This window comes from Hipposideros armiger, unplaced genomic scaffold, assembly GCF_001890085.2.
Source record: "Hipposideros armiger isolate ML-2016 unplaced genomic scaffold, ASM189008v1 scaffold_420, whole genome shotgun sequence".
Taxonomy (NCBI): domain Eukaryota; kingdom Metazoa; phylum Chordata; class Mammalia; order Chiroptera; family Hipposideridae; genus Hipposideros; species Hipposideros armiger.
Genome location: NW_017731770.1, coordinates 338,847 through 357,767, shown reverse-complemented (window position 1 = coordinate 357,767; position 18,921 = coordinate 338,847). Strand labels below are relative to the sequence as shown.

The 18,921-nt window shown below is 40.2% G+C and overlaps 1 protein-coding gene across 4 annotated transcripts in view; it reads right to left on the bottom strand.

The window, feature by feature from the left end:
- Window positions 1-18,921, bottom strand: part of CRACD (capping protein inhibiting regulator of actin dynamics) — a 136,118-nt gene that overhangs the window by 47,806 nt on the left and 69,391 nt on the right. For 3 of the 4 annotated variants that reach the window (XM_019664383.1, XM_019664384.1, XM_019664379.1), the window contains exon 2: window positions 10,994-11,165. The gene's annotated coding sequence lies outside the window, so the exon portion shown is untranslated. Of the gene's footprint in view, window positions 1-10,993; window positions 11,166-18,921 lie in introns of those variants that run through there. The other variant, XM_019664382.1, reaches the window with a different exon arrangement.

The following is an 18,921-nucleotide window of genomic DNA, read 5'->3' as shown; positions in this document are numbered from 1 at the left end:
TGCCTTGCCTTTCAGCCACTCCAAACCCTGCCCATGATTTAGAGCCAGCTTAAGGGCTCCTCATTCCTGACCCTTTCCTCACTGCTCCTGTCCCAGAGAGAGCTCACCCTCCCCGGAGTCCCTTCAGTTCTCGCTGTAGCTGAAGTACAGTAGCTGTGCATGATACAGTAAATGCTGGGTATTAGGTGAAACTGGAAGTGGGAGAAGTAGAGTCCCAGTAAGTCCAAGAGCTTCAGTCAGGCAGCTGAAGGCAGGAGGACACCTGAGCTGAGTGACTCAGGACCAGCAGGGCTCTTAGGGCCATCTGACTAGTTCCCAAGGAAGGCTGCAGCCACCTTGAGAGGCAGAAGAGTGGATGGTTAAGCATGGAGTCTTACTGCTTAGTCTTAGTGGCTCAGCAACTTACTAGCAAGTCACTCGCTACCCTTAGTTTTGTCATCTTTGAAATAGGGATAATAATGTCCATCTCAGTGTCTTGGTAAATGTTATATGAGTTCATTTATGCAAAACACATTGCATTAAGTTCAATAAATGGCAGCTTTAATATATGCTACAGGATATCCTCTTTGAAAAAAGGGCTGTGGTTAAAGGAATCTTGGCAATGCTCTAGCTAGGTTCCTCATCCCTCTTCTCACAGATTCCCAGGGTAAATTAGCATAGTAAAGGCTCTCCAGACCTATGTGAAGGGTCCTGTTTAATTTGTTTTAGCCCAGAATTTCCCAAACCTATTTGCCAAAATGACCCTTTTTCCCCTTTTAAATTTAACATACTCTAGGAAACACAGTATTAGTTGTAATTAATTTAAAAAGGAAGTCACATTAAGTTGTTAAAAACTGATCATGTTTTACTGTCGTCCTTTCCCCACAGGCATGTGTAATTTAACAGCAGCAGCCTCAGAGAAACGAAGGCTTCTAACCTAGAGAAAGAACTGAATGCTTTAAAAGCCCAAAGGAAATGAGAAATTTCAGTCGAAGAAGATCAATAATGAGCTATTTTTGGCCATGGAGACATTTCTAGAATTACAGATTCTTGGAGTTCAAGTTCAGCTCCTTTAAATCCCCACTCAGTACTGAAATTCCCCTTCATCAGTCCTGACCCCTGCTGGCACACACCAGCCACCCCATTTCTCAGGCAGCTCTAGTAATTAGGAAATTCTCCTTCACATCAGGCTGAAATCAGCCTCCTTGGAGCCTCTACCAAAGGCCACGCTAACAGAATTTAGTGTTTTAGTGAGAGCTGTCCTTTTTTTTTTTTATTTAAGATTTTTATTAGGGAATTGCGGGGAGAGAACAGCATTAGGGAATCAGGGAAGGGGAACTGATAGGTAGACAAATTGCTATTTTTGTTCTTCAGTCTAGTTGTGGAGGACTTTGCTTCACAGGCCCATGTTGGTATGATAATTGTGCTCTTCCCGGATGAGGCAGATCGGTCGTCGGTCATTGGTCGGCAGCTCACAGCAGCTCCTGGCAGCTCACACCTGCTGGGCTGCCGGCCACTCACGCTGGCTGCCAGCCACTCACGTAGCTCACAGCAGCCCCCTGCCCCTGCTACAGCCTACGCCGTCGCCAGCGACTCACAGCAGCCCAGCTCCAGGTCCAGCTGTTGTTCATCACCTTAGCTGTAGAGGGCCAGCGTCACTGGCTCTCAATGTGGGATCCGAAACGCAGCCCTGCTGCTCAGAGCTAGCACTCCCAAGACAGCTCTTAACCAGCTGAGCCACTTGGCCGGCCCGAGAGCTGTCCATTTTGGAGACAGCAAAATGCGAAGAAATTTTGTGAATCATTACACAATGTAAAGTAACATGTCCATTGATTGAGCAGTGAACTGAAAATAAGAATTGTTGAAAACAACATCTTTCATTTTCTCCATCTCTAAATAGGACAAATTATCAGAAGTTCAAATATACTGTAAGCAATGAATATAATATTTGCTTCATGGGCAGAGTTATATGTCAATGATCAATTCCCAAGAAGAGGGGAATACATATTTTTTAATAAATGTATTAAATGTATTGAGGTGACATTGGTTAGTAAAATTATATAGGTTTCAAGTGTACATAATACATCTATATATTGCATTGTGTGTTCACCACCCCGAGTCAATTGTCCTTCCATCACCATATACTTAACCCTGTTTTCCCTCTTCTCCCTCTGCCCCCTTACCCTGTGGTAACCACTACACTGTTGTCTGAGTCTATGAGTTTTTGTTTCTTTGTTTGTATGTCTTGTTAATATGCTACTATCAGGTTTTGTTTGTTTCTTTGTTTGTTTGTTTTTTCAAAGATTTTCATTGGGGAACGGGGGGATGGGAATAGCGCTGGGGAATCGGGGGAAGGGGAACAGACAAGTTGCTGTCGTTTTGTTCTTCAGTCTAGTTGTGGAGGATGTTGCTTCACTGGCCCAAGCTGGCACCATCATTGCACTCTTCCCAGGTGAGGCAGATCAGTTGCCGGCTTCTGGACGGCCACTCACGGCGGTTGCTGGCCGCTCACGCTGGCTGCTGGCTACACAGGGGCTGCAGCCTACACCGTCGCCGGTGATTCATGGCAGCCCAGCTCCAGGTTGAGCTGTTGTTCAGCATCTTAGCTGTAGAGGGCAGTGTCACTGGCCTCACATGCGGGATCCGAACCGGGGCCCTCTGGCGTCCCAAGCCAGTTCTTAACCATCATGCCACTCGGCCGGCCCGTTACTGTCAGTTTTATATTCCACATGTGAGTGAAGTTATATGTTTCACGACTTTTTCTGTCTGATGCATGATAATCTCTAGATCCATCCATGTTATCACAAATGACAGTATTTCATTTTTTCTTATGGCCGAGTAATATCCCATTGTATATATGTATCACATTTTTTTTTTTTTTAGATTTTTATTGGGGAGTTGGGGGATGGGAACAGCGCTGGGGAATTGGGGGAAGGGAACAGCGCTGGGGAATTGGGGGAAGGGGAACAGACAAGTTGCTGTCCTTTTGTTCTTCAGTCTAGTTGTGGAGGATGTTGCTTCACTGGCCCAAGCTGGCACCATCATTGCACTCTTCCCAGGTGAGGCAGATCAGTTGCCGGCTTCTGGACGGCCACTCACGGCGGTTGCTGGCCGCTCACGCTGGCTGCTGGCTACACAGGGGCTGCAGCCTACACCGTCGCCGGTGATTCATGGCAGCCCAGCTCCAGGTTTAGCTGTTGTTCAGCAACTTAGCTGTAGAGGGCAGTGTCACTGGCCCTCATATGTGGGATCCGAGCCGGGGCCCTCTGGCATCCCAAGCCAGCTCTTAACCAACGCGCCACTCGGCCGGCCTGTATCACTTCTTCTTTATCCAATCATCTATCAAAGGACACTTTGGTTGTTTCCATGTCTTGGCCATTGTAAATAATGCTGCAATGAAATAGGGGTACATATATCTTTACAGATAAACATTTTCAGATTTTTGGGATAGATATCCAGAAGAGAGATTGCTGGGTCATATGGTAATTCTATTCTTAATTTTTGGAGGAACCTCCATACTGTTTTCCAAAGTGGCTGTACCAATTTACATTCCCACCAGCAGTGTGAGAGGGTTCCTTTTTCTTCACAGCCTCTCCAACACTTGTTATTACTTGTTTTGTTGATAAAACCATTCTAACACGAGTGAGGTGACATCCCATTGTGGTTCTGATTTGTATTTCCTTAGTAGCTAGTGAAGTTGAGCATTTTTTCATATATCTATTGGCCATTTGTTTTTCTTCTTGGGAGAAGTGTCTTTTCAGGTCCTCTGCCCATTTTGTAATTGGATTGTTTTGTTGTTGCTGCTGCTTATGAATTTAACCATATTTTAAGAAAATGCAGAAGCCTATCCTTGAGAAGTCAAATGTATATTAATACTCATGATTCAGTTCTTCTTGGGAGAAATGTCTGTTTAGGCCTTTTTCCCATTTTTTTTTTAAATCACCTATATTTTATCCAACTACTTATAGGACTTTATTTATTTATTTATTTATTTATTTATTTATTTTAAATTGTATTGGGGGACAGCCATGGTCATTGGTTACACATTGCCCTCATGGTACAACGGCATAGCTGACCCTTCTAGGGAGGGCGCAGCTCACAGCGGCCCATGTGGAGATCGAACCAGCAACCTTGGTGTTATCAGCACCATGCTCTAACCAATTGAGCTAACCAGTCACCCCTTTTTCCCATTTTTAATTGGATTGTTTGTTTTTTTGTTGTTGAATTTTACAAGTTCTTTATATATTTTGGATATTAGCCCCTTATTGGAGCTGTTTGTTTGCAAATATCTTCTCCCATTCAGTTGGTTGGTTGACTCTTTGTTTTGTTGATGGTTTCTTTTGCTGTGCAGAAGCTTTTCAGTTTGATATAATCCTATTCATTTATTTTTACTTTTACTTCCCTTGTTTTTGAGGTTAAATTAATAAAATCTTCTCTGAATCCAAAGTCCCTAAGTTTAGCATCTATGCTTTCTTCTATGCAGTTTATTGTTTCAGCTCTTATGTTTAGGTTTTTGATCCATTTTGAGTTAATTTTGCTATATGTTGACAAATAGCAGACTTTTGCATGTGGCTTTCCAATTTTCTCAGCACCATTTATTGAAGAAGCTTTCTTTTCTCCATTGCATGTTTTGGGCTCCATTGTTGAAAATTACCTGCGCATATATAGTGGGTTAATTTCTGGGGTTTCAATTCTATTCCATTGGTCTGTGTGTTTGCTTTTCTGCTAATACCATCCTGTTTTGATTATTGTCACCCTACAGTATAGATTAAAGTCAGGAAATGTGCTACCTCCAGCCTTGTTCTTCTTTTCTTAGGATTGTTTTGGCTATTCGGGGTCTTTTGTGATTCCATGTAAATCTGATTTTTTTCTTTTTTGTTCTATTTCTTGAAAAAAATGCCTTTGAGATTTTGATGGGGATTACATAAATCAGTATATTGCTTTGGGTAATATGGCCATCTAACTATGTTGATTCTTCCAATCCATAAACATGGAATATCTTTCCATTTCTTTGTGCCTTCTTCAATTTATTATTATTTTTAATTAACGTTTATTGGGGTGACAATGGTTAGTAAAGTTACATAGGTTTCAAGTGTACAATTCTGTAATACATCATCTATATATCACACTGTGTGTTCTCCACCCAGAGTTAGTTCTCCTTCCATCACCATATATTTGATCCTGTTTACCCTCAACTACCACCCCCTCCCCACTTACTCTCTGGTAACCAATTTCTTTTAATAATGTCTTACAGCATTCAGTGTGTAGGTCCTTCACATCCTTGGTTAAGTTTATTTCTAAGTATTTCATTCTTTTTGTTGCATTTGCAGAAGGAGTTGTTTTTATTCATTTCTTTTTCTGAAATTTCATTGTTTCACTTTTTACCATTAAATATGATATTAGTTGAGGGTTTGTTGCATATGGCCTTTATTATGTTGAGGTACTTTCCTTCTATACCCATTTTATCAATTGTTTTAATAAATGGATGTTGTATCTTGTTAAATGCTTTTTCTGCATCCATTGATATAATCATATGATTTTTATCTTTTATTTTGTTTATGTGGTGTATCACATTGATTGATTTGCATATGTTGAACCATCCTTGTGCCCCTGGAATGAACTTCACTTGATTACGATGTATAATCATTTTAGTGTACTGTTGTATTTGATTTGCTAGTATTTTGTTTAGGATTTTTGCATCTGTATTCATCAGAGATATTGGTCTGTAGTTTTATTTTTTTTGTGTGTTATCCTTACCAGATTTTGGTATTCAGGGTAACGCTGGCCTCATAAAATGAGTTAAGAAGTATTGCCTCTTCTTCAATTTTTTGGAAGAGTTTGAGGAGGACAGGTATTAAACCCTCTTTGAATGCTTGGTAGAATTCACTAGTGAAACTATCTGGTCCTGGACTTTTGCTCTTGGGGAAGTTTTGGATGATTGTTCCAATTTGCTTACTGTTTATTCTCCAGTTCTTTGTGATTCAGTCTAGGAAGGTTATGTATTTCTAAGAACTTGTTCATTTCTTCTAGGCTATTCAATTAGATGGCATATATTCCTTCATAGTATTCTTGTATGATCATTTGTATTTCTGTGGTATTCATTGTAACTTCTCCTCTTTCATTTCTAGTTTGTGTCTTTTCTCTTTTCTTCCCTAGCAAGTCTAGCCAAGAGTTTGTCCATTTTATTAATCTTTTCAAAGAACCAGCTCTTTGTTTCATTAATTTTATCTTTTGTCTTTTTGTTCTCTATTTCACTTAGTTTTCTTTAAGATTTTTATTAAAATATAGCTAACATGCAATATTATATTAGTTTCTGGTGTACATCATAGTTATTCAACAGTACCCTCCTGGCACTATACAGGGTTATTACCACATTATTGATTATATTCCTTATACTAAAGTATTTCACTTAGTTTTGTTCTAATTTTTATTATTTCCTTCCTTCTGCTGGCTATGGGTTTCATTTGTTCTTCTTTTCCTAGTTCATTAAGATGTAATGTTAGGTTGTTTACTTGGGATTTTTCTTGTTTCTTGAGATAGGCCTGTAATGATATACATTTCCGTTTTGTTTTTTTTAGATTTTTTTTTTTATTGGGGAATTGGGGAAGGGGAACAGACAAGTCGCTGTCCTTTTGGTCTTCAGTCCAGTTGTGGAGGACACCGCTTCACTGGCCCAAGCTGGCACCATCATTGTGCTCTTCCCGGACGAGGCAGATCTGTCGCCGGCTTCTGGACGGCCACTCACTACATTTCCCTTTTAATACTGCTTTCACCGCATCTCAATAATTTTGATATAATGTATTTTCATTCTCATTTGTTTCTGTGTATCTTTTGATCTCTCCTTTATTTCTTCTTTGACCCAGTTGTTCTTTAATAGCATGTTTAATCTCTATGTATTTGTGTTTTTTTCCCCACTTTCTTTTTGCAGTTGATCTCCCATTTCAAAGCCTTGTGGTCAGAGAATATGCTTGGTATGATTTCAATCTCCTTAAATTTGCTGAGGCCAGTTTTGTGTCCCAACATAGGGTCTATCCTTGAGAATGTTCCATGTGCACTAGAAAAGAATGTGTAGTCTGGTATTCAAGGATGAAATGCTCTGTAAATGTAAATTATTGGTCTAATGTATTTCCTAACTGATTTTCTGTTTGGATGATCTATCCATAGCTGTCAATGGCATATTTAGGTTCCCTACTATAATTGTGTTTCTGTCAGTTTCTCCCTCTAGTTCTGTGAGTAGTTGCTTTATAAATTTTGGTGCTCCCTGACTGAGAGCATATATATTGATGTGTTATGTCTTCTTGTTGTTTTGCCCCCTTTATCATTATGAAGTGTCCATTTTTGTCTCATTACCTTTTTTATTCTGAGGTCTATTACATCAGATATAATTATGAATACTAATTCTTTTCTCTGGATTCCATTCACTTGGAGTATCAATTTTCACCCTTTCATTCTGAGTCTACATTTGTCCTTGTAGCTAAGATGTGTCTCTTGGAGGCAGTCTATGGCTGGGTTTTGTTTTTTGATCCAGTCTGCTACTCTGTGCCTTTTTATTGGTGAGTTCAGTCCATTTACATTTAGGGTGTTATTGATATATGAGGACTTCCTACAGCTCTTTTGTCTTTTCTGGTAGCTCGGTGCCTCCGTTGTTCCTTTGCCTTTGTATTTCTGTCTGTTATTTTGGTTTGGTGGTATTCTATGATTTTTTCTCTCTGTTTCCTCTTTTTTATGTTACTGTTTCTCAGTTCTGGATTTTTTTTTGAGTGGTTACCATTAATTTTATGTAAAAGAAAGTTTCTTATATACAGTAGTCCTTTCTCTTCAGCATAAATCTTATCCCCGTTCCCATTAGCAAATTCGGAGCTTTATTCCCTCCCCTTTTATGTTTTTGTTGTCACAAATTATCCCTGTTTATGTTTTGAGTTGATTTTTGGGTTGCAGTAGCAAACTGTCTTCTTTTTCTTTTTTTAAAGATTGTTATTAGGGAGTTGGGGGATGAGAACAGACATTTTGCTGGCATTTTTGTTCTTCAGTCTAGTTGTGGAGGACGTTGCTTCACTGGCCCAAGTTGGCACCATCACTGCGCTCTTCCGGGGCGAGGAACATCAGTCACCGGCTTCTGGACAGCCATTCACTGTGGCTGCTGGCCGCTCACACGGGCTGCTGGCTACACACGGTAGCCCATGGCAACCCACTGCCACAGGGGCTGCAGCCTACGCCNTCATATGTGGGATCCGAACCGGGGCCCTCTGGCGTCCCAAGCCAGTTCTTAACCAACGCGCCACTCGGCCGGCCCTCTTTTTCTTTTTTTTTATGTTTTTATCTTCTTTACTGTTTATGTTATGTTTAAGTGTATAGTGCCCTATTCTGTGTAGGGGTTGCCATTTTGTGCTTCTGTGTGTCTGATAGTAGCCTTGCTCATTGTTTTATATACTTTTGTCTTTTTGATTCAGGTCAAATAGCCTCTTTCAGTATTTCTGTAATTCAGGCCTTGTGTTGGAAAATTCCCTCAGCTTCTGTATATCTGGGAAGGTCTCCTTCATATCTAAAGGATAACTTCACAGGCTATATTATCTCAGCTGGTAATTGCTTTCCTTCAATAGTTTGAATATTTGGGGAATAAATATTTTAAATATTTTCCCATTTTTTAAATTTTAAAAATATTTAGAGACATTTTTAAAAACTCTTCATCCAAAACTTATCCTTCCAGCTTCATTTATTATAAAAACAAGTGTTAATTAAAATACAGCATATGTCTCATAAATGTAGGTTTATCAACAAGAGCCAGGTGACATTACCTAAATTTTACAGAAATGTAGCTGTTTGATCCAATGTGGAATGTTCCAAGGTTTGTAAAATTTAAAACCTTAAAGAAACTCCAAGGGGTAAATGGAATAGAACTTCAATGGGAAAAGAACAACCAGGGTCCAGGCACAATTCAATAAGAAACCAGGGACTTGGCAAATCCATAAAAAGGATGAGCTATGTTTTCATAGGACAGTCCTTCCAAAGGAGAACTTTTTAGGCTTAATCTCATTTTACATTAAAGAGCTACTTGGTCACATTGTAGTATCTGTACCTCATTCTGATACTGTGAGACAAAAAGGTTCACATTCCTGTTTTACAGCTGAAGAAACTGAAAAATCAAAACTGATTCATACTGGACAATACTATGTGTCAGTACTGACATTCCAACAATTGGATGAGCTCAGTGCTAGCTGCATTCTCCTTTCATTGAAAGAATTCCCTTCAGTTCAATGTGATAGTTTTCTTACTAAAGACAATGGAAAACAAATAGAGTTCTGTCGAGGGAGACTCAGTATTAATTAGGACCAATAAATGCTATAGGTAAGCACTGTAGAGCTTACATACACTACTTGACTGAGGATTCTGTAATTTGTGATCAGCTGTAGTGTTTATTAGAATCTGCTGACTGCCACACATCACAGAGGATGTTTTTGTCCTTGTCCTTCAAACACAGCAAGAATATCACAGATTATATCATTTATTCCTTCAACATGTACAGTGAGTCCTCACTTAACATCACATCATCGGTAAGTTCTTAGACACTGCAACTTTAAGCAAAACAAGACATAGTGAAACCAATTTTACTATAGGCTAACTATATAAACAAGAGTTAAGTTCCATATTTCTGGTCACAAAAACATCACCAAACTTCTAAATAAAGACCCCAAACACTTCTAATATTAAACACTGAAATAAATGTAAGCTATACATATGTTTAGAAAAGATTAATAAATGAGTAAGCTCATTCTTTTCCAACTCAGCTATTCCAGTTCAGGGTCGCAGATGGCCATAGCCTATCCAGGCAGCTCAGGGCACAAAGTGGGACCCAACCCTAGACAGGTCCCCCTTCCATCACAGGGCCACTCACACCCACACCCACACTCACTCAGACTGGGACAATGTAGACATGCCAGTTCACCTAAGGTGCGTATCTTTGGGACGTGGAGGGAAATAAAAGAGTCCCTGGAGAAAATCCACGCAGACATGAGGAGAATTGCAAACGATACAGACAGTGGTCTGGCGGGTAATCACTTTTTTTTCTGCTTCTCATCAGTTATATAATGAAACAATGTTGAAAGAAACATCATTCAAGGACTTGCTGTACTGTATTGGGGCAATTTATGCAGTGCCAGGCCTTCATAAGAAACATTTTTTGAGCACCAAAAGATGAGGCTGAATAAAACCTAGTCCCTGACTTCATGGAACTGGCAGTTGAGTGAGAAAGACAGACAAGAAAATCAATAATTTCCATAGAAAGGACAAGTGCCTGCTGGGGCCAGGCATGTGGAGCTAGGGGAATGCAGGCAAGGGCAAACAAATCAGATCAGGGAGTGGGCAAGGGCTTCTCCGAGAAGCTGACTTCTAAGCTGTCAGTAGCCGAATTTAACCATCTCTGACTCTGACTTCGGTTCCCAGCACAGAGGTGAGAAAGTACCTCCTGACACTGCTTTTCTGAGTTCTTGACACTGTCTGTCATGGCCAGATTTAGTGCCTATGTTTGTTCTAAGAGAGGGAGAAAGAAGAGAGAAACATAGAAAACAAAGAGTGGGAGTTGAAAGCTCATTGCAGACAGGTTCTGGAAGTTTCCAGGGATGTCCAGGGGTATGAAAGGTGCCTGAGCAGTCTGCGTCCTTGGCATGGGTATAAAATCTAACCTATGACCACCCTCTCTCTTTGCCAAACAATGGGACATGGAAATGAGGTCTCCTTCAATCCAAGGGAACTTGTTGATCCAAGCCAGTGATATGCTGCCTTCTGCCACCAGTGAGGGCAGTAAAATGAAGGTACAGTGCTCTCCCAGAAAGTGAGGCCAGACTCATTTGCTAACTTGTTCAAGTGACTTCTCCACACAGAACACACCAAGTACCCCAAGTCTTACACCTTCCCAGAGGTAGGACACACCTGTGATTCCGCTCCTGCCTCCTTTGGGATCCCATTCCCCACCCAGTAACTCCACCAAAGATCTGGGAAAAAAAGTGTGAGTTATTACCTTAGATTGTCCTCCAGGATCTCCTCGTCAGAAGAGAAGGTCCCATTGCTGACACTCTGGGGAGAGTGACTCTTTTTTCCTGCTGATGTCTCCCGGGACAATGAGGTGTCTTTCTTTTTCCTTTTGCCAAACAACTTCTTAAAGGGCTGGAATTTGCCTCCCTTCTTCTTGTCTGTGGATTACAAGATAAACATTCGCTGCAGTTTGACAGGGCCGCACCTCAGAAAGTAAGAGCAAATTATAACCGAGCTGCCTCCGGCCCGGGGAGCCGGGGCAAAGGGCAGCCATTGGAGTGACAGAGCGACCAAGCCCTGTGCCAGGAATGTTAGGGCCAGGCCCTGTCCACGCACAGTCAGGAAGAGACAAGCTGAGGGCACAGGAAGTTTTCTACCTTCTGGACTCCCAAGAAGCACCTGGGGACAACATGGAGGGGTTCCAAGCTTCATGGTGGCCAGAACAGCACCCCCTTGCACATGCCATACAAAGGTGGTATCTGCTTTCTTTAACAAAACAGATGGCCTGTGCTCTTCTCCACGGAAGAAGCTGAGGAAAACACAACAGCCAGACAGGTGTTTAAGAAAATTTATATATGTATAATATATAATCTTCTCTGAGAATCACTCTGTTTTAGCCTTTGTTAGACACAGAAGAAAACTGCTAACTCTTGGCATAAGCTCTGCCCTCAATTCCCTCCATCCCCATATATTTCCAGTTTCTCTCTCTTGTTTCCTTTTAAAACTACTATGAAGAGCCCCAAAGGAGTTGCTGTGAACATCTTTTCCATATATTACTTCATTCATTTAGGACCCAGGCTCATGGCCAGCATTTCTTGTAACTATTTTAGGAAATACCTTTCGGTTCTGCTTCTTCAGATACAAATTCCTCCACATCACTCCACTTAGGAAAAGAAAGTATCAATCACCCCACACCAGAAGCATCTTCTCAGATCTTTCCTTTTCTTTAAGAAGTTTGAAGAGCCACTTATCCAGTGGTTAATCTTTTTCTTAAATTATTCAACCCTTACTATGCTCTAAGAACTTTACAAATATTAAGTCAATCCTCACATCAATCTGATGAGGTAGACACTGTTAACATCCCCATTTTATAGATGAGGAACCTGAGGCATAGAGAGATGAAATGACTTGTCTATGTCATGGAAAACATATCTTTGAAGCTGGAGTCAGAAGCTTTAATAGAAAAGGAAAGGTGAAAGCTCACAACATGTATAGAAAAATACCTGTTCAAGACACAAAGGTATGAGGCTCCGGCTGAGTATCAGAGCCCTCAGAACTTTGCTGGCCAGAGTCTACAGAGAAATCTGGGTTTAAAAATGAGGTTAACAATGTTCAAGGTAGTTATCTCATTTTCTCTGGGGACCTTAAGTTCTGGTGTTTCAGAGAGAAAATGTGGAGTGAGGAAGAAGGGTTTAAACCACTTTGTCCTAAGCAGTGGCATAAGACAGTGAGAAAGCAGATAGAATCATCATCAATTACAAAAAGACAACATCTGGGATCCTTTCTAGAAGTGCAAGCAGACCTTCAAATATCAGCGGTCTCTGAAACAATGCTGTATTACATCACATTTAAAAGGAAAGGAGATTTCTAACATATCAGATATCCCCGTACATAAAGCTTTATGCTAGGCATGCAGTACTCAAAAAGTTAAATTTCCACTATGTATCATTTAAAAGACAATAAAGTATGCAATACAACTGAAATCATATTGTTCAAAAATGGTAAAAACAAACAAACAAAATGGATGATTTGATTTCAGAATGTTTGTGTACTTCAGTGCTTATTTATTCAGGAGTATAGGTCAGAGATTTTCATGACACCTACTTTTGGTTCCCAAGAGTAAAACTGCCAATGGATAATTTTAAAAAATTATACTCAGTGTATTTTGAAGACCATAAAAGAACATTAGGCAAGTGTTAAAAGAACTGACCTTATATAAATGAGTCAGTTAAAAATTTTAAATTAAACAGATTTCTATAAGATGCCACAGGTATCATTACATTATTATATAACTGGTCTTTGGTATTGACTAATGAAATAAATGAATATTTTCTCTATGACTATGCAAGGCTCAAAATATGTAAATGACACCATCATTATAAATGGTCAAACAGCAATTATTGCTACATTTCACTTATTTCTGAGATAAATTCTTCCTTTTTCCTTTTGTATCAATTGTCTTTTTCCCACTGCAGAAATATCTAACCCCATATTCTGTAATCAGACATATTCTAAAAGACCATAGCAAAATTCTAAAAATATCATTTATGACATCCTTACCATCAGCCTGGGTCCACAAATCTAGCTTTCAAGCTAAGTTGAGAATTTTAGATTATGTCAGAATTTAATTGATAAGGAAAAAAAAATCATCACTTGCTCTAAAGTCAAGGTGGATTTGGTGGTGTTCAGTTAAGCTGGAGCCAAGAGAGTTAACTATAATTAAAACAAATTAAATTAGTTTCTTGAACAGAACACTTGTATATTTAACAAATGGGTTACTTGGTCTGTGTGGTCAGCCAAGAAAGCTGATGGAATCCTTTGTGCTGCCTCAGTGCCCAGAATGGTGGCAGCCACCATATAAAATATTTGTTGCATCAGTCATATCGTTGGGGGAGACAGAAAGTGAACAGAAACTGGAAGGAGCTGTATCCAAACACACGATGGGATAAATGCAGCAGTGGGGAGGATAAGATACGGAGGCCTTAGCATGGAGAACTTGGTGGGCTGCCTGCAAGCACAGGATGGGCTCCTTCAGGTGCTCTGTCTATACAGCTGGCCTGTTGTGAACCAGGCACTCTAGCACTTTGTGCTGCACATTATATGGGCAATCACTTGGCATAAGTACACACGTATTATCCTGGAGGATGTGCCAAAGTCCAAATGTCAGGTAGAGCACTTCTCAATACTCAGGAAAGGCTGTTTCAGCAATGCCTTAGTTATCAGGAAGGTAAAAAAATAGTAAAACCTGCCTGAAATATCCATCCAACAGCAGCCAATCCTCCCTACCATGAGAAAAAGAGCTTCTAAGTCCTCAGAACACTGATCTCTTCAGAGGAGGGGTCAGAACACAGAAGCTTACAAGCATGCTCCAAAGTCTTACTGTTTGGTCGCGTCTCAGTTATAAAAAATAATCTCCTCCTTCATCATTTCCAAAATTAATTACATTTTCTGTCAAAAGTATCTTTACATTTTAAATAAAATTTGAAAGTTTATTTTTATGATTATTTTACTATTGACTGTGGCAATTAATTTTCCAGGACTAACTTTGTGAAAAGACTCAGTAATTACATTTAGGCACACCCTACATTCAGATAGCAAACTGTGATTAAGCAACATTAACAGGGAATGAAACGTTATAAATCAGAGGAGTTATTCTCTTATATACTCGATTTCCCAATTTTATTCTGAACGTTCAGTATAAGATCTCTCACATCAAAAAAGCAAGTACCTAAATTTTATGACACATTTACAATTCTATGCCACAATGACCATTATGAAAACCTAAGCATTTGTCTATAAATATGCATTAAATAAACTACTTCATGATCAATTTATGGTTTGTGGGCTGTATTAACAGTCTGTCTTCATAGAATCAACTAGATTAAGTGCATGGTCATCAATAGCAGCTATTTTCTTCACAAATAACACCAGCTGTTATTGTGAATATTTTTGTACAGGTGGGGCCTAAAAGTACAAAGCAATTTTAACACTGTAGTAAAAGAGAGCACTTCTGCAATGCTAATATGAAATATTCCAAGTGGAATATAGTTTAGCAAAGTCTTCTCCAACAGTAGAGTATTTAAGATGGCATGTTAGAATTCTACAACACAAATTTACTTTTATTGGGTGGTTGTGGCAGCAGGAAGAATAGCAGAGAAGGAAGAAATATTCTCTCTACTAAATTTGTTTTTTTACTGGCTGCAGCTAGTTAGGGGTTAAGTGTGTGGGCCTCAGAGATAAGAGTAGTTGGCCTGAATCCTAATCCCATCTTTTACTAGCTATGAAACATCTGCTTACCAGCCTCTCTGGAAATGTACCATCTTAAGCTGTAAGACTGAATTTATAGGAGAAAAGGAAGTGGGTGCCACATTGTCTCAATATTTCACCATTTTTGTGTTGTAATTTTTTACATGAAAGAACCTACATATGCATATACACTGCCTTCAGGGATCACAGTAATTTTCCTTCTTTAAGTACTGAAATGAATTAATTTATTTTCATTATCCAATAATTACTTTAGGGATTTTTTTTTCATTTAAAAAACTGCTCATTATCCATTATTGCATGGATATAATTATATAATCGCTAGTTTATATAGAAGATTCTAAAAATTAAAAATCACTGGGCAAGTCAAGCAAATCTGATTCATTTTCCATTTGTCATAAAGATGCAATTCTTACATTTTCATTTCTAAATCTAAAATAATAAAAGCATACAATTTCTATTGGATTATCTATATGGTACACTTCCAAATGAGAAACAGAATTTCCTATCATAGTTCATTTGGAGCATCATAAATATCTCAGCCTGGGGTTTCTCAGGATGTGCTCTGTGGTCGGTACCAGGTTCTTATTCAAAGATCAGGGCATTTGAGAATCCAGGTAAAATAAAGTTAAGTATGTTTCTTAACCATGGGACCTTTCAGAGTTTTTAATATGCTGACATCAATTGTTGCTCTCCAAAAGAACATAGAATATGCAGTGCTTCCCAAACTTGTTTGGCCATGGGAACTTGACTTTCTGGACATTCATCATGACTAGTGTTCCTCTAAACATACTCTGGGAAACAACTGCCTTCATTATTTCTTTCAAACATCTTTCAGTTTCTTAAGGTACTGTATATTTCAAACACACACCTCCCCTAAACTCCGGAGTACACTGCTCAGTAAACCTGAGTGAGTTGAAGTCGACTGAAACATCTTAAAGAACCCTAATGTCTTTGGTCAATTTCTGATTTTGAACATGTATGTAAATAGGACACATTAGGACATGGTACACAGCAACTGTCTGAATCCCATAATTTTACTAATTTAAGGGGAATTTTGCAATGCTTTTCTTTTTTTAAAAAAGATTTTATTAGGGAATTGGGGGAGGGGGACAGCGTTGGGGAATCAGGGTAGGGGAACAGACAAGTTGCTGTCCTTTTGTTCTTCACTCTAGTTGTGGAGGACGTTGCTTCACTGGCCCATGTTGGCATTATCATTGCGCTTTTCCCGGGTGAGGCAGATCGGTCGCCACCCTCTGGATGGCTGCTCACGGTGGCTCACAGCAGCTCAGCCAGCTGGGGGCCACTCACGCTGGCTGCCAGCCACTCACAGTAACTCATGGCAGCCCATGGCAGCAGGGGCTGCAGCCTACTCCATCGCCGGCGGCTCACAGCCAGCCCAAGGCCAGCTCCAGGTCGAGCTGTTGTTCACTATCTTAACTGTAGAGGGCGCAGCATCACTGGCCCTCATGTGTGATCCGAACCAGGGCCCTGCTGCTCAGAGCTGGCATTCCAAGCTAACTGCTAACCAACATACCACTTGGCCAGCCCCTGCAATGCTTTTCTTACCTCTGGAACATCACAGTACTTTTGAGAATACACTGTTCAGTTAAAAAAAAAAAGATTACCAGAAGTAAACTGTGATGCACAAGTATTTGGTGGCTATCACACTTTTACTGGACCCTACAATCCTTGTACACTTCAATTAAGAGTCAGGATTTGGCAACATGTAAGACAGGCTGTGCTCTTTGGTGCCATGTGGACTGAGATGAGGACTATTACCAGAGGAGGGAAGGGGTATCATGGCAGCCTGTCAAGTTACATGGGGGAAGAAGAAACACTCTTCTCCTCTTCTGGGGAAGCATGGAGGGAGGAAGATATTTGCTGTTGTGCTGATTCAGAAAATGAAGAGAAAGGATCCATAGTACTCTTTGAGAAGAGGGTGAGGTACCCTGGAACAAATGGTGTGAGGCCCTGGGCTGGTAGTGGCTGTAGCTTTCACAGATCAGCGGTCCTGGACAATTGGATGGATGGGCTATGGCATGTGTTGCAGACTCTAAGGCAGGACTAGAGCTTGGATTTCCTTTCCTCACCCAGAATGTCACTTTCTTCCTTCTCAATGTGATAAAATTCTATTCATTCCTCAAGACCTATGTCCTTGGAGTATTTCCCAAGTCTCCAAAGCCAGTGATAATTCATCATACCTTCCTCTGGTTTCCGTGCACTTCGCTCATACTTCTGTTGTGCTACACCATGTGTTAGGAGCTGAACTCTGGCCCGCCAAATTCATATGTCAAAGTCCTAATCCCCAAGTACAGTCAGGATGTGACTTTATTTGGAGATAGGGTCTCTAAAGAGATAAATAAGGTAAAATGAAGTCATTAGCTGGGCCCGACTCCCATATAAATGGTGTCCTTATAAGAAGAAATTAGGACACACAGAGGGAGGACCATGGTAGGACGTAGAGAGGAAATGGCCATCTATAAGCCAAAGAAAGACCTCAGAAGAAACTAATACTGATAACACCTTGATCTTGAACTTCTAGCCTCCAGAATCATGAGAAAATAAATTGTGTTGTTTAAGCCACCCAGTCTGTGGTACTTTGCTATACAGCCCTAGCAAACTAATACACCACCGCATTATAGTTGTGTGAGGTTAAACAGGTCACACTGAATCTGCTGTTTTGTGACTCTATGCCTTCACAGCTTTACAAACATTCTTCTTCAACCCGGAATGCCTTTCTCCAGCTGCCTGGAGAACCCCTATCTCCCCAAACACATTCCAGATATCAGGTTCCCTGGAAAGCCACCCTTGAACACTCCAGCCAGAAAGACTGATTCCCTCCTCTGTCTCCATTTGTGCATGTACAGACGTCTGTTACAATACTGCAAAGCGTGCCACAGCTCCTGGGTACAGGGACTGCATAAGATCCCTGCATACAGGGACTGTGTCTTGATGCTTCTGCAGCCATCGTGATGCCTGACAGATAGCAGACACACATTAATATGGGTCTACTGTTCCCTATCTCCTTAGGGCCAGAGGTGTTTGAGAAATCAGAAATTTTCAGATTGTATAAAGGTATATTTAGGCCCCAGTGGGGTCTGTGACAGCACTTTATAATCCAATACAACATTTCTGGAAAACATCGATATTCACCTAGAGTTTTGCTAACAAATGAATTTGTGCCAAACTTACAAAGAACTTTGAGGACTCTGGAAGTACAGATAAAGGATGATGATCTCTTTGCACAATACAGTCAATTCTGGAATCACACTTGTTTTGAAAACACTCATTTGTTCCAGTGTGATTGACCTATGCTATCTCACCCAAGAGGAGCACTAGGTGAGTGCAGAATACTGCACCCAGCTGGACCAAGTTGTGTAGGACTATGCACACACACATACACCAGTTACCCAGACAGCCGCCTGTGTTATGAGACATGCCCACGCACATGTGGTGTTCCAGTTTTCTGTTCAATTTCAGACGACCCTCCTCCCACCAACTCACAATAACTCACCAGCTGCAGCCCTCCGATGAGGCTCCAACCCATGAGTAAACTTCAGTTCTTTTTCAAGGTCAAGTGCTATATTTATTGTAGTATTTATGAATTTCATTACCATTTAACATGTGAAACTACTACATTTTAAAAATTAGGTTCCCATCCTTTTAAAATATGTCACTGATGAGTTCTTTTGTGTAGTGCTACTATCCTACTTTTTTCTTTTTGTTTTTAAATTTTTAAAAAATTATTATTTATTGTGAAATACACATTTTTTAGAATTAGTTTCAGCTGTACAACACAGTGCACTAGTTATACTTTTTACCCCTCGAGGTGACAATCCCCCTCCCCCAATCCGCCGCCCCACTTCCCCCCCAATATCATACATATCTATTACAATTCCCTTGACTCCACTCCCACACTCTACTCCA